At 43.3% G+C, this 16,855-nt stretch overlaps 1 long non-coding RNA gene across 3 annotated transcripts in view; it reads right to left on the reverse strand.

The window, feature by feature from the left end:
* The window catches only part of LOC142311832 (uncharacterized), a 463,490-nt gene that overhangs the window by 251,195 nt on the left and 195,440 nt on the right, over positions 1–16,855 (reverse strand). For all 3 annotated transcript variants that reach the window (XR_012754302.1, XR_012754301.1, XR_012754303.1), the window contains exon 3: positions 6,505–6,572. This is a non-coding gene — a long non-coding RNA (uncharacterized LOC142311832). The remainder of the gene's footprint in view (positions 1–6,504; positions 6,573–16,855) is intronic.

Raw genomic sequence — 16,855 nt, forward strand, 5'->3', positions numbered from 1 at the left:
GGGGTCCCTCCACTCCCGTGTCTGGTATATGGAATGGGCCGCGGGTGCCTCCTGCACGTTCCGCAGACCCTGGGATTCCCCTGCGCTGTGGAGATCCTGGGCTGAGCTTCCCGCTACAAGCCTCAGGCCCGCGGAAATCCCAGAAGTTAAAAAGTAGTTGCTTTGTACCAAAGTCCCGACTTGTCTCCCTAACCCGAGCTGTGCCCATGGTTGACTGACTATGTGAGAAGATGCTCCTTCCTTTCCCTCAAGTGGTGTCTGCCCCCCAGGTGGTTGTCCTAGTGACCGGAAAGTCCCATGCCTTGTGATGGCCACCCTGTGTCTACCCTAGGCCAATCCCAGTGGGAAAGCACCTAACTGTATGTTGTGTGTGAAAGTGGTAAACACCAGCGGTTAACCCCCTCCTTACCCAGGATGATTACTGCACCTTAAGTGAGATGCAATACCCTGTGGTGACTGAGGCCTCAGGGGTGCCACAAACTCTTTTGACAGAGTATTCTCAAATTGGCAATCCTTGTATTCATCTTTGGAATCAGTGCAGGGAAAAGTCTTCAGTGTTCATCCTCCTGTTCCAGCCTGGACAAAGGACAATCCTCAAGTCCGAAAGACTGGACATTAGAGCTGAGCAAGAACCTAACTATTCGTACTCACTATACTCATAATGAGTACTGTCTAATATTCGAGTATTCATTCCGAATAGCATGTGCAATGGAAGTCAATGGGGGAAAACTCACAATCTAACACGAATAGTACGGTATTCGGGTTAGTCATTACTTTGCGGGTTGTCCCCCATTGACTTGCATTGCACACGCTATTCGGAACAAATACGCGAGCATTAGACAGTATACGTTATGAGTATAGCGAGTACGAATAGTTAGGTACTCACTCAACTCTCCTGAACATCCAATATGCAATATTAAAGGGACCCTGTCACCAGGTTTTTCCCTTATGAGCTGAATGCTGTATATAAGAGTCCAGGCTGCTCTGTACAACGTAAAAAACACATACTGAACTAGGGGCAGTCCATTCCTATGGGTGTCACTGCTCTCGGTCTGGCGGCTCCTCCATCTTGCGCAATCATCGTCCTCCTTCGTGTGCTTGACGCATCCTGCATCATTCACAAAGAGGCCTCCACTGTGCTCCTGCGCAGGCCCACTTCTCTTTGCCGGGCTGATGGCAGATCAAAGTATTGTAGTGCGCATGTGCAGGATGTCTTTGACCTTTGCTCACGCCTGCACATTACAGTACATTACTCTGCCCTCAGCTGGAAAGATCAAAGTGTGCATGCGCAGGAGCCTAATGACGGCCTCTGTGTGTATGACGTAGGACGTGTCATGCATATGGGGCTGGGAAGAAGGACGGAGACTGAACAAGATGGAGGAGGCCCCGGATCGAGAGCTGTGACACGCATCCAACCGGACTGACCCTATGGTGACTATTATAAAAGGGTTTTTTATGTTCTACAGAGCGGCCTGGGCTCTTATATACAGCATTCCTGAATACTATATATAAGAGGTCAATGGTGATGGCCGTAGTGTATAAGGGAAATCCTGGTGACAGGTTCCCTTTAACTCTTTCACTGTATCAAGAGCGGACATAGCATTGATCCAACCTGTGCTGCCGTACAGGGTCCCAAATGGTAATGGGTCCACTACCACCTCCAATATAGATGGAGTTGTCCAGTATGATGACCTATTGGACTGCAAAGGATCCATATACAATTCTTATTGGGGTCCTCTTCTATGTCTAACCCTACACTGCATCTACCATGGATTTTAAAATTATAAATTAACCATTTCACTGCCTCACATCACCACAGCCAAACACCAACATGAATTTAACAACATGTCAATAACAAACCTCTCTTAGGCAGTAAGAGTTAACAGGTAACCCAGCATCCGGAGCTTCTAAATTAAAACTTTATGTTTATTAGGACAAAGTTTAATATAAAAACATGATTATATATATCGGAAGACACCAGGTCTATGCTTTTCGGTTCTTGATCATGATTTGTCATCACATATAGGCGGTCATGGTTCTCGGCTGTGCGAGTAATGCTTACACAGGACGACACTCCACCAAGAACGATGTTGTATTGTGCTGTGCAAAATATCATTTCAGCCGATGAATGAGCGTTTTACTCATCGGGATAACCTGTTTACACAGCAAGTTAACCATGAAACGAGCGTTCTTAAGAAAGCTCGTTCACAATTATCTTACAGTGTAAATGTAGCTATATAAAATTAAACAGAAGAATGAAATCTCATCAGCTTCAACTCATAAAAACAGAAAGAGCAGGAGCCCAGAACTGAACAGAACTACATTAATGTTTGTTGCCATCAATTAGAGGAGCTCCAACAAGCTGCAAGCCATCATGCATGTGTTGATGGAACCATGGGTAACAATAAACTGCACCCAAATGTATAATGTCTCCTGCACTTGGCAGTGACCCTCTATTAGTTCTGCAGGTACCAGGCCTGGGAGGCTGACAAATTAGGCAACAGAGACGGAGTGACCTGTGTATATGGGAAGCAAAACACTCCTCATTCTTCCAGCAAGCGGTCATTTAATAGCACAGAGCTTTCAGTCAGTAACACAGAGCACTTCACCACGGAATTCATCATTCCAAGCAGTCGGGAAAGAAAGTTCACAGTTAAAGAGTAATTCGTTTTCTTTGCCATTCCTTAAGCACGCTGAGGGCTGTTTTTAAATAAGATGACGCCCTGGAGCACACAAGTGCCGGAACATTTACTGACGCTCTCCCAGTCTTCGCTCCAGTTCATATTAATTGGAAAGAAGAAAAAAACTGTAACACGGAATTAACTTTTCTGTAAGAAAATTAGGCATTGACCTTTCATTAAATTTACCAAAATGTCTTCAAAGTGGTTAATACAATATCGCCACATATCGCAGCCTATATACAGTATAAGGAGGTAGACTGGATACTGTCTCGTTCTGAAAACACCTGATTGCGGTGTTGTATTGTTATGTGAATTGTGTCCTGCGTCTTTGTAAATAATGTAATATGTGAATTGTGATGTAATGTGTAATACACAGTAAGCTTATGTGTGGTTCTTGGACTATAGGGTAAGACTAGTTAATTGTTGGGACTAGCCCACAATGGGAGACCAGTGTTGAGCTAGCATGATCCTGAAGTGGGGATTGAGACACAGAGCGCAGGTCTACGTCTAGCCAATGTGTCGCCCTGGACAAGCCAGGGGCCACAGGTAACAACACCACCACACCCCACACTCCCTGTAGGCACATCGAGGTCAGAACACAAAATCCTTGTTGCCCTCCCCAGGGGCTGATGTCCACACCAGGGGGTGGAGCCAGGCGGTTGGTCTCCACCCACCAAGGAGTTCACAGTCCTGGAGGAGGGAAAACACAGGCAGTTAGAGTGAAGCTAGGGAAGTGAGAGGAGAGTCTAGTTTTGAGGTGAAAGTGGAAGGAGCAAAGTAGAAAGTGAGCAGTAGTGAAGTGACAGAGAAAGAGCCTGAAGTTGGTCCGAGTGTGTGGCCCGGACAGAGCAGCAAGGTTGGCAGATGGTGGTGACCGTCTGCAGTGGAGGCCGATTGGAGTCTGCCGTAAGGACCGTGGACGGGTGGTGACCCGGCGGTACCGGACCGGCATACAAAGAGAAGCCAGCACCATTGGCAGGGGCCTTTCGGATCCCGGCAAGGCTTAGAGTCGCCGTGAATTTGCCAAATCCGTTAGTGAAGGGGACCTCCGGGTTTCCAAATAGCCAAGTCCCGATAGAAGGCAACCGTCCATCCGAGAAGGGGAGACACCGCCACTGCCAAGGGCAACCGTTTCCCAGGGCCAGCACCTGCGGGCAAAAGGGGCTCCTCCGGCCTACATCCCAGTTGGGGAGCGGGTTACCGGTGGGAACCCATCGCTACCAACATTGAACTTAGGTGCAGGGAGAGACAGTCATCACCAACCTACAGGGAAGAAGCAACCGCAGCCGTCCGAGGGACCTGTCCATCCAGCCGCTTGTTTTACCGTGAACTGTGTCATCATCATTGGGCTGAGTGAGTACCTCCGTGCCGTGCGGCACAACGCTGCCCCTGCGACCCTGCACCTCATCAGGCCCCGCAACCCGCCTGTCATCTATTCCTACCCCATCACCGGGCCCCGGGACAACCAACCCCCTACCCATGGAGGGGAGAAATAACAACAAAGCTGCTCCCTGTCACCGCTCCCGGGATCCCCGTCCAGAGCAGCGGTGGTGCCCACACAATCACCACAACCGTGGGTGGCATCACGGACAATAAATCCCCAAACCATTCCCCTTTTCACTCACGGGCGAGGAGCGCCGCTCGAGTCCCCGGGATCCGGCCCATCGCTCGAGCCACCGAGCAGCAGCAGCCGCAGCAGCAGCGGCAGCCGGACCCGAGCAGTGGGAGAGCGCAGCGTCCCCTCCTCCGCCCGCGACACCTACTCAAAGTCCTTCCTACAAAGTGGCCCCCAAGCTGAAGAGTCCAGAGGATGGAATGCTAGCAGCAGGGCCCCAAGTTATTGAAAGCTTAAAAGTAATGGACCGAGATGTACTGGTGCTTGAGAAAAGTTGACTTTCCCTAGCGGAGTCTCCGTAAGCATCTGGGAGCTAAAAGCTCTATTCTGGCCCTTCTGTCAAACCATGATTCCCTCCTTCACAAGTAGAATAGAATAGTCCTCGGCCCCTCCTGGTATATATATATCCCCTCCTGGGCAAATTCTAGTTGTTTATATGTCCCACATTCTTGTTTCTCCCCTCCTCCTGGTATACATATCCTCATCCTGGTATATATGTCCCGTTACTGGTATATATGTCCCCATCCTGGGCCCTTCCTAGTATGTTTGTCCACCTCCTGGTATATATGTCTCCCTCCTAGGCCCATCCTGGTATATATGTTCCCATGCTTGTTTATTTCCCCTTTCCTGGTATATATGTCCTCCTTCTGGTATATCTACCCTTCCTGGGTCCTTCCTGGTATATATGCCCCCATCCTTGTTTATTAGTCCCTTTCCTGGTATATATGTCCTCCTCCTGGTATATATGTTCCCTTCCTGGGCCACTCCTGGTATATATGTCCCTATCTTGGTTTATTTGTCCCCATCTTGGTATATATGTCCCATCCTAGGCCACTCCTGGTATATATATCCCCCCGGCACATTCTGGTATATATGTCCCCATCCTGGTTTCTGTCCCCTTCCTGAAATATATGTCCTCCTTCTGGTATATATGTTTCCTTCCTGGGCCCCTGCTGGCATATTTGTCAGCTGCAAAAAGAAAAAAAAACCAAAAACATTTTACTCACCCTCCTCGACTCCCACGTCACAGGGCGTACTCTCTGAGCTGCAATGCATTTCAGCTGGATGTGCACCCTCCAACACGTAAGGGAGGGGCTAGGTTCTGTGGGCCCCCACAACCCTAGTGTTTGTCCCTCTCCTGTCTTCAGCTCACCGAGCACTTACCCTTACTTGTCCCCGCTGGCTGCTGCGTCCTCACCACCTCTGTTGTTCTGCTTTCCTGCAGCAGTGTGGTGAGATCACAGGATGATGACCTCATCATGCTGCTGCATGCTGGTCCACGGGATGACACACCGAAGCCCTGCTCTGCTCCAGTGAGTGCCACCTACCTTACCTGCAGCACATGGCTAATTTGCATGTGGTGCCCCTTCACATGCAAATTAGCCATGTATAGTGGCCAAAGTGACATGGGCCTGGGGCTTAGTAAAGTTAAATAATTATCCCGGGCCCCCCTCTTCACCGGGCCCCATACACCAGTCATGATTGTCATGTCCTGATGGCGGCCTTGCCTAGGGGGACTAGTAAAATCAGTATAAAAAGGTAAAAAAAAAGTTTTAAAAAATATAAAAAAAAAAATCAAAGAACTTAAAAGTTCAAATCACCCCCCCTTTTGCCCCATTGAGAATAAAATAATAATAGACGAAAACCATCAGATTTGGTATCACCGCATTAAAAAATGCCCGATCTATAAAAATATAAAATCAATTAATCTGATTAGTAAACAGCATAGCGAGAAAAAAAATTCCAAATGCCAAAATTACACACTGCAACATTGCATTAAAATGCAATAATAGGCAATCAAAACATCGTATGTACACATAAATGTTATAATAAAAAATTCCAGTTCAAGACACAAAAAAAGTCATTACTGAGCCCCAGATCCCAAAAATTGGAAACGCTGCGGGTCTTGGAAAATCGCGACAAATGCGCAATTCTATTTTTTATTTTTTATTTTTTTTACAAACGTCAGAATTTTTTTCACCATTTAACTAAAACAAGCATTTAAAACTTTACAATACAGGTCACTTGAATTGGAAATCTTACATAGATTTTAACAGTTCACCCACAAACTTAAATGTACTTTATTGGGATTTTAAGTGCACAGCATGCAGATTCATTTTTTATCTCATGTGTTTTGAAGTTTATTTTTTTTTCTCATAACAAATAAAATGTATAAAATAGATATGCATCAGACATAAGTAAACTCACCGAAAACTTTATATATTATGCACAGCATGCAGAGTAATTTTTCATCTCATCTCATCTTTTTTTTCCCCCTAAATAACAAGAAAAAAGTAAAGAATACAAAATATATATACATCAGATAAAAGCAAATTAATTTACAATCTTGTATATTATGCAGATCAATTAATATTTTTAACCCCTTCACGACCGGACGATTTTTGCGCTGGTTTTTTTTTTGCCACCCTTTTTCCGAGAGCTGTAACGTTTTTATTTTTCCGTCAATATAGGCATGTGAGGGCTCGTTTCTTGCAGAATGAGTTGTACTTTTAAATTAAATCATGAGTTTTATCATATAATGTACTGGAAAAAGGCAAAAAAAATCCAAATGCAGAAAAATAGCAAAAAAAGTGTGATTGCACAATTGTTTTTGAGATATTTTATTCACTGTGTTTATTATACAGAAAAAGTGATGTACAGGTGTGATGCCTCAGGTCGGTGCACGATCGTAGACACCAAACATGAATAGTTTTATTTTTATCTAAGAGGTAAAAAAAAAAATCAGAAGTTTGTCCAAAAAAAGTGGTGCACGTTTTGTGGCATTTTCCGTGAACCGTAGCGCTGTAATTTTTCGGGATCTACGGCTCAGTGATGGCTTATTTTTTGCATCTTAAGTTGACGTTTTTAACTGTACCATTTTTGCACAGATGCTACGTTTTGTTCGCCAGTTATTACATTTTGCGCAAAATTTATGGCAACCAAAAATTTTTGCAATTTTTGCGGCTATGCCGTTTACCGATCAGATTAGTTGATTTTTCTGAACACAGCAATACCAAATGTGTGTATTTTTTTATTTCTTAACCCTTTAATTTTCAATGGGGCGTAAGTGGGGTGATTTGAACTTTTGTTTTTTTATTTTTTTAGAATTTTTCAAAACTTTTCTTTTTCATTTTACTAGTCCCCCTAGGACTAAGAGCAGTCTGATCGCTCTTCCATATCTTCTGATCACAGCTACACAGCTGTGAACAACAGATATGCTCATCTTCTTTCTTACACTGTTCTCAGCCGTGTGAGACAGGAAGTGAGTCATGTGAGCCACAGGAGTCATCACATGACCCTGTGCTACCATGACAACCATCAGATCCACGTGATCATGTCACGAGACTTCCGGTGTCGGGCGGTGAGTAAACGAACACCGCAAATGCTATTAAAATGCCGTTGTGACAGTTTCACAGCGGCATTTAAGGGGTTAACAGGTACGGGCAGATCGCGGATCTGCTCGTACCTGGTAGGCACACATGTCAGCTGTATAAATCAGCTATCATGCGCGGATTAACACTGTGACCGCTAGGACATAACTTTATTGCCCACGGTCATTAAGGGGTTAATATTCTTTTACATAACAAGTAAAATCCATACAATAGATATGCATCATATATGTTTGAACTCACCTAAAATTTTATATATCATGCACAGTATGCAGATCAATTAATTCTTTCATTTAATCCTTTTTGAGGTTTTGGTTTTTTTTTTCTTTGTTTTTATACTAATGGTATACGCTGCGATCATCTACAATTTATTTGTATAAATATTTTATGTATTTATTTGTCACTGTACTGTCAGGTAAAAATGTCATGCTTTTTAAAACTTCCCAAGGACAAGATTTGAATGCCTGAAAAAAGGGAATATAACACCTGTACCTCAGGTGCAAAGTAGTAATTGAACTTGGAACCTCCTAACTCAGGATGGAAAGTAGAGGATGAAAAGACTTGTTGAGATCCCAAATACCCTGTATTGGATGTGTTCATATCTTTGTAAGTGTATTCGAATGTTTATTTGAACTTTTGAAAAAAACTCAAATAAAACCTCATTTACTCAAAAAAATTTGGAGAATATCAGATACCTCCTTGATGGGATTACATCATACATGGTGGAAAAGTAGCTTTCTGTATTTCTCAGCACTGAGGACATAATACTGACCAAATTTCCAAATCCATTTACTGAAACGCAACCCTAAACTTGCAAGGAGCCTCCTCCATGCTTTACTGTTGCTTTCAGATACTGATTGTATTGCTCTCCTGCTCTCTAGACCTTTCAAGAACAAACTGCTTTTTGTTACAGCCAAATATTTCACATTTTTTTATTCATCAGTCCAGAGAACCTACTATCATTTTTATGCAACCCAGCACCTATGTGTTCATGCATAGCTGAGCCACTTGTCCTTGTTTCCATGTAGCAATATATGGCTTTTTGTCTGCAATTCTTCCATGAAGAAAACCTCTGGACAGAAGATGGAAATGGATGTAGCTGAGTCTCTCTGGTTGCTGCCAGTTCTGAGTTGATGGCACTGCTGGACATCTGATTTAAAAGGGCAGTTTTTTGTCCTTCATCTGCTACACTAAAGCCTGCTTTACACGTCACGACCGATCATGCGATTTCACGATCGATCATACCCGCCCCCGTCGTTTGTGCGTCACAGGCAATTGATTGCCCGTGGCGCACAAACTCGTTAACCCCCGTCACACGCACTTACCTCCCAGGTGACGTCGCTGAGGGCGGGGAACATCCACTTCCTGACGTGGGAGGGATGTTCGGCGTCACAGCGACGTCATGCGGCGGCCACCCAATAGAAGCGGAGGGGCGGAGATGAGCGGGATGTAAACATCCCGCCCACCTCCTCCCTTCCACATAGCCGGCGGGAGCCACGGGACGCAGGTAACCGATGTTCATCGTTCCCGTGGTGTCACACAGAGCGACGTGTGCTGCCACGGGAACGATGAACACCCGGCGCCATGTTTCATAAACGATTTTATGAAACCTAGCGACGAGTACACGACTCATGATTTGTGAGTGATACTGCGTCGCTAGGAGGTGTCAAACAGGCCGACGTCGGAAGCGACGCCGGATGTGCGTCGCAAAAAACTTGACCCTGACGATGTATCGCACGATAGATCGTCTCGTGTAAAGCACCCTTTAGTTTCTTTGGTTGATCACTCCATCTACTGTCCTTAATGTTGTCCATTTTTTTAGGTATCCTCAATGCTGAGAAATATAGACACTTATAGACAAATATAGATACTTATCCATCTGTGAGTCTGCTGGCTTTTTCTTTTGGCATGAATGATCTCAATAGAGGTGAGATAGGTGAAAACTAAGTCACAGTGACATACTCAACTTCCAGGAATGTAAGATATGATGTGAATTATTCAAAATATTGCTTTGCAAATATTAAATATCATTTGTTATATGAGATGGCTGTTGAGATAAAGAATAATGATTATTATTTATGCAATGCTTAGTGTATTAATTATTATTTGCCCCTTTGTTTAGTGATCAATATTTTGTTCTTTTGACAAGTTATTTTTCACAGCCCTGTACAGCAGAAATTATACTGTCAGGCTGACTGAGCATAAAGCAAACAGTTTGTACACATCATTCATCGCATTGTCAGGGCTAAAATCATTTTAATGGCACCACCACATATTACTCAACAGAAGTTGGCGTCAGCTCAATGGGACTAAGCCTAGCCCTACTCCTGGCAAAAGTGTCTCTAGTGCTACATAAGAAAACACCAGCACTTTATTTCAGTAGCACAGATGTTCCACTCTACACTAGACCTTTATATAAGAACTATGATATAAGGTTCTGGACCCATGGTATATAGGCATCAAGTTATACCTTATCAATATTTTATATAGTACCTAATGGTGTGCCTAAGGGAGACCAATCTACTGTATGCTAATGGAACAATACTATACCATCTCCAAGTGTCCCAGAGTTAGCGGGGCTGTTCCATCAACTATGATGGAGGTGTATGGTTCAACTGTGTTTAAGGGGTATATGTGGTTGTACAATATATGAGAGGACAAGTGTCCAACACTGTTTCAGATTGCTGTGACAATCCTATTTGCTTCCTCTACAGTCGTGGACAAAAGCTTTAAGACTGACACAAATTTTGGTTTTCAGACAGTTTTCCGTTTGTGTTCATAGATCTTTTAGTCAGATGTTTCTATGTTTACTAAACTACAAAAGTTCAATTATTGGTATTTCATAAGTTTTTATACTTGTATTGACAAATGCATCAAATTTTTGTAAAGACTCAATATTTACACTGCTGTCCCTTTTTTTTTCAAGACTTCCGCCCTTTTCCCTGAAAGCTGGATATCCGCTTCTTGCCCTAATCTTGACTGATGACTCATTCTTGTCTAATCAGTGCTCATAGTTTATCACAATTTCTGTGTTTTTGGTTTTCCACCAACATTTGTAGGATTGACCACGATGGGATTGAGGTCTGGGAAGTTTCCTCACAATAGACCCAAAATGTCAATGTTTTGTTCACTTTAAGACCAGTCCAGAAGAGGATTTCTTCAGCGCTGGAGTGGTGCTTTAATAGCTCCCTGCCCCATAAACCCGCTGCCCCATACTCAACTTTCAGCGTCTTCACCTTTTACCGTCACCGCTCAGATCCTGTGGCACCATCTTGTGATAGTAACGTCTGACTGGCTGGAAGTCAGAAATTACACACAAGCGCTCAGTAAATCTCTATGAAAGCCAGAACAAGGCTGCATTGAGTTGTGACCTCTGGCATGCTCCATGAAGCATGCCTGATGAAGGCACCTGAGAAGTGTCGAAAGCTTGCTTTGTAGCATCATTTATTTTATTTTAGTTAGCTATTAAAATGTATCAGACCTACAAGATTATAATTTTGTTTCTCTCATTGAGAGCAATCAACCATGAAACACCGGAAAACTCTGGCAGGTCACATAGCACCGAGATCGATCAAAGCAGCAGCAATAGAAGCCTCCAGGAGGTGAGTATAATACAGGGGCAGGGACTTGGATTTAAAGTACCACTCCAGTGGTGCAATAAAAAAAAACCTGGAGTGGAGCTTTAATTAACCACATTATAATTGTGACATGGTCTTCATCATGCTGGAAAAAAAGCATTGTTCATCAACAAATTGCTCCTTGATGGTTGGAAGAAGTTGCTTTTGGAGAATCTTTAGATTTCGTTCTTTATTCATGGTCATGTTCTTAGACAAAATTGTGAATGCGTCCTCTCCATGGATGAGAAGCATCCACACATGAATGGTCTCAGGAGGCTTTACTGTTGTTACAGTACTCATGGTAGTGCTCACCTTTTCTTCTCCAGACAATCATTCTTCTAAATGTCCCAAGCAGTTTAAGGGGGCGTCATCAGAAAAAATAACTTTGCTTAAAATGGTATTCTAATCTCCAAGTTCCTATTCAAATATCCAGTGGGTGTAATAACAATAATAATAATAATAATAATAATATGACCACTAGCAACTAACTGACTGTGACTATATGTGTGGTCATAACTATGGATACCTAAGGTCCTGCAACTCCCTGAACATGAGGTAACAACCTAATAAATCAGAACTATACTACATTTCCAATTGGAGGTATTTGCTAATATTATTATTATTATTATTATTATTATTACACATACTACATATTATGGGTAGGATCTTGGAGATGGGAATACCCTTTAAGTCCTCTGAAGTCCAATCCCTGTACTTACTGCAGAATGTCAGCCTGTTCTAAATGTAAATTCCTTGCTGTCCTTCTTGACACCTGGTCAGGTCTAAAAGTCTTTGCCTTAATGTGTGTGCAGCTGCACTGCTGCCATTCCTGAGCAAGCTCTGCACTGGTATTAAAACAATTATGTATCTGTATCCGCTTTATGAAATTTTGTGCTTGAGGGATTTTTTTAGGTGCCCTAAAACCTGCTGCATAGTAATTAAACATCTCTATTTGAAGTTCAATCTTGCAAGTAGCAATGTCCTTACCTATAAAGCACCGATGACACAAAGCAATAATGAGTACACATTTCCTTTAATGTAATCTTAGTTACTAAAATAAAATAATGATTTTAAGCACCAGCTCTTGTTTAAACTAACATGTCTACTCTTATAATTCAATTATCATGACAGTGATTTCAGCCGCTTTGTCAACATTGAAACTTTGTCCTGAGCTTTCGAGTAGTTCACTGAAATGATGTAAGTTGCTCATTTTTGTGGCAAGGCTGAAATTTAGGAAAATGTTTTTTTTTGTGTTTAAGTTAATTTTCATGGCAAAGAATGATTTTGCAATTTATCTGATCACTATTCATAACAATCTACAGATAACACAAATTGCCAAGATAAACAATGAAGCAGCAAACTGTGAAAAACAAAAGTTGTATCAGACTCAAAACTTTTGGCCATAAATGTAAGCTGACATTGGAAAGCGAGCAATTCTAAATTTTGGGTACAGCTGACAAACATTAAGGGGCGTTAACATCAATGATTTTATTCCATTATTACATATCCAGTTAACCCATGCCAACCTGTGCTGATAACATGTAATATGGGATTAACTGGTGGTAGTAGAGAGAAGAAATCCTGCTCCGTCCTACCTGAGAGGTCCACCATGGGATCTTATAATGGTCTAAACATGAGATAAAATGTCATATTGATACTGACGACAACTTATCATTGTAGTTGGGGTTAAATGGGTCCAGTAAATTTATTGTTTCCTGCAGTGCTCAATACTACTTTAATTATATTGAAACTTTCCTTTAAAAGGTGTATATAAAGAGACAGATTAATATGATTAGGGCGTCTTCTATTCCTTGCTGTCTCCATCATTCCCTTGTGATGATTTTGATCATACAATACATTATAGAATAGATGGATCCAGACTGATCACATAATAACATCAGTATTCAATTGAGTTACAATGTCCTTATTCAGTTAAGGTCCCAGCTCAAACTGAAATTAAATTAGGTTCTCCTGTATTTAGCCTGCATGTAGAGTAATTGCATTTATATTCTCCAAAAATAAACTCCAAGTCACTCAACACTTCATTACTGGGGCCAGATATCTAAAATGCAACATAAATACTTGCTGAACCACTATGATAAAGTATAATGGAGCTCACCCTGGTACTGAAGAGTGGAGCTGGTGGGATGCTCTGGTGCATGCCTTTCTCACGGTCATCTCTCTGCTATATGAGACCTTTGACAGATCCTGGACTTGAGGGACATTTCCATTCTTGACTCTCAATATTAAACGTGTTTTCCTTTCTTTTGGCAGTCGTAGGGTTAATGCCAGTATTCCTCACAAGCAAGCTAATTACCAGCTCAGATGTTTACAGTTTGGACCATTGCCAGTCCCTTTATATCCCCTCTGCTACAAGCAGAGGGTGCCAGTTAATCTCTTTGCCATTTGGATGCTTGCCCTCGAGGTGGAAGGAGCTGCTGAAAACTTCTCTTGAATTTGCTCTGCAGTCTTGGTGCTGACTGCAGCAGTCTGTTGTTGTGTTCCCCCGTCTGTCTTCCTTCCTTGGTGTATTGTTTCAGTGCAGCGCTGAGGCTAGCATCCTTCACCTGTCCAATCCCTAGCCAGGAACTATTGTATGGTATTTTCAAGGCGTCAAGTTCCTGCTTGGTGACAAGTGAGGAACCTGTATAGGGACTGGCTAGGAGTGCAGGGTACAGCGGCAGGTAAATGGAGGAGGTATCTATCTTCCCTCTCACTAGTCCTAGAGCTCTCCGTTGCACTAAAACAACACACCAGTGAAGGAAGACAGACAGGGGGAACACAATAACAGACTGTTGCACTCAGCACCAAGACTGCAGCCACTACTGCAAGTTCAACAGTGGGTTTTCAGCAGCTCCTTCCACCTCCAGAACCAGCATCCAAATGTGAAAGAGTAAAACAGGCACCCTCTGCTGGTAGCAGAGGGTATATAAATGGAATGGAAGTGGTTCGAAACCGGAAACACCTGAGCAGGTAATTACCCTGCTTGCAGGCAAGGAATACTGACATTAACCCTACTACTGCCAAAAGAAAGGAAAACAGATTTAATATTGAGATTCAAGAATGGAAATGACTCTCAAGACCAGGATCTATCACAAGTAGCATATAGCAGAGAGTTGACCGAGATAGCTTTCTTGTTCAGAACTTCTCCCAAAGCCAAACATATCCCCACTTTAAATAAAGAAAATGATTCACCCTCTTCTGTTACTATGAAAAAAAGCTGAGCAAAATTTATACAAAGTTGAGCAACAGCCACAACAGTTCCCAATACAGTCACCCAAATCGGCCTAGTAAAGAGTAGACCCCAAATTTACATTGGACTAATGTCAGCCAAATCCACTGAATTCAATGGGCTTAGTTGACACTAAAGTGTACAGGTGTGCCAGTCCATTGATCGTCGGGGAAGATGTCAATCGGGCATGTTTTATTTTGGACTGCCAGTCACTTTGTTCTCCTGGCAATAAGTTGTTAACAGCTTCCTTATAGAGACCACGGTAGAGGGAGAGATGGCCAACATTGCTGACTGCCGAATGATAAGCCAAAACATCGTGCAGCCAACAGCCATCTAATTATATGGGTGACTGACGGCAGGAATATTGAACTTGAGTAGCTGTCACTCCAAAAGCCAGTCTCTCTCCCTATAATAGACTTATTTACCACATTTCAAATATCTTCAATTGCTTGTAGTTTATGACTTGAAGTCATGGAAATAAACTTTTCATGCATGGACTTCCTAACAAGCTTGTGCTTAAACATAGAAGCCAATCTGAAAAAGAAGAGCTGCAGTATAAAATAGGCATGAAGAACAAAACGACAGCCTGAAGATGCAGGAGGTGGATCTCAGACTACTTTAAGCCTGCTTTACATGTTATAATTCTGCATACGATATCGTATGCGATCATAACCGCCCCCATCATATGTGCGGCACATTCAATTTGTTGAATGTGCCGCACAAACGATTAACCCCCGTCACACGTACTTACCCGTCCATACGACCTCGATGTGGGCGGCGAACGTCTACTTCCTGGAGTGGGAGGGACGTTCGGCGTCACATCGACGTCACGCGGCAGCCGGCCAATAGAAGCGGAGGGGCGGAGATGAGCGGGACGTAAACATCCCGCCCACCTCCTTCCTTCCGCATTGTCGGCCGGGAGCCGTGGGACGCAGGTAAGATCTGTTCATCATTCCCGGGGTGTCACACGCTGCGATGTGTGCTAACCCAGGTATGATGGACAATCTGACGTTCAATTCATGAGAAATGATCGACGTGCGTGCGATGAACGTTTTAACGTTCAATCGCAATCGCACGTACCTGTCACACAGTACAATGTACCTTACGATGCCGGGTGTGCGTCACTTACGACGTGACCCCGCCGACACATCGTAAGATATATTGTAGTATGTAAAGCGGGCTTTAGTCTCCAACAAACAATGCTGTTAAACTAGAGTTGCTTATAATAGTTATCCCTATGTTACATCTCCACCAGAGTCTGTTCCTGCGACTTCTGCTTCGATCACCAGACTTCTTCGTATTCCCGCCGTGGGCAGTGCTGGTGATAGGGGAGGAGTCAGTACCAGTGAATCTGGTGGGTGCAGGCTCCACCCATTCACAAAGCTGGGTTTGCCTGTGACCTGCAGTGCCACTGGGTGACTGTGGCGGTGTGTCCCTTCCAGCTGAAGTTACCACCTTTCAGCCAGGGCAAATGGGAAGGCACCACACCCTTCTTATTCCTCCTTCAGTCTGCTGGTCGTTGCCAGATAAAGTCTTCTAGTATTAGTTCTGCGGCCCTGGTTCACACCCTGCTCTTGTGTTTTGACCTCTGGCGGTTCACTGATCACTCTCCTGCCTGCTGTTTTATGTACTTTGCTGTCATCTCCGGTTTGACCTTAGCCTGATCTCCTGACTACTCTCTTGCTTGTTGATTTTGATTTGATTTTTCCTTTTTGTACCTCCTGGTTTTGACCCTGCCTGGTGACTACTCTTTTCTAGATTGCAGCCTTCCATAGGTAGCAATCTCCTGGACCCTGTAGTAACTCCAGATCCCTTTACAGAGGTTAAAGGGTTTTGGGGTCCTCAGGATCCTACTGAGTGGGCAGCTTGCCTCTAGTCTGTCCATGACAGCCATCCTGAGACTGTGGTTCCAGGCAGACGTCATATCTTAATGAAGCAGAGTTAAAAATCAGTCATCACTGAAAAGCATAAATAAAAGGTAAGCATAATGGAGAGGACCATTGGACATCATCATGGTTATGCATTTAGGTTATTTAGGTGTTTAGATTTTGTCATGTGATTCAATTACCTTATTCTAAAGTGTTGGAGGATAAAGGTATTTATTTGCAGTCCTTTAGCAGCCTTTGTTCTCCGGTCGCAGTATACAGTACTTATGCTGTAATTACATCAACTGCTAAAGAAAGAAGCTTTTACAAACCACCAGTTAAGCAGTTAACCTCATGTATCAACATTAAGTTTTCTCAGGCTTGCGTCCTTCCAGGTTGGAGCAATCGCGCTGCAAGGTCATATGTGAGTCGGGAGTAAATAATTGAGAGCTGGGA

The sequence above is a fragment of the Anomaloglossus baeobatrachus genome, chromosome 5, assembly GCF_048569485.1.
Source record: "Anomaloglossus baeobatrachus isolate aAnoBae1 chromosome 5, aAnoBae1.hap1, whole genome shotgun sequence".
Classification (NCBI taxonomy): Eukaryota; Metazoa; Chordata; class Amphibia; order Anura; family Aromobatidae; genus Anomaloglossus; species Anomaloglossus baeobatrachus.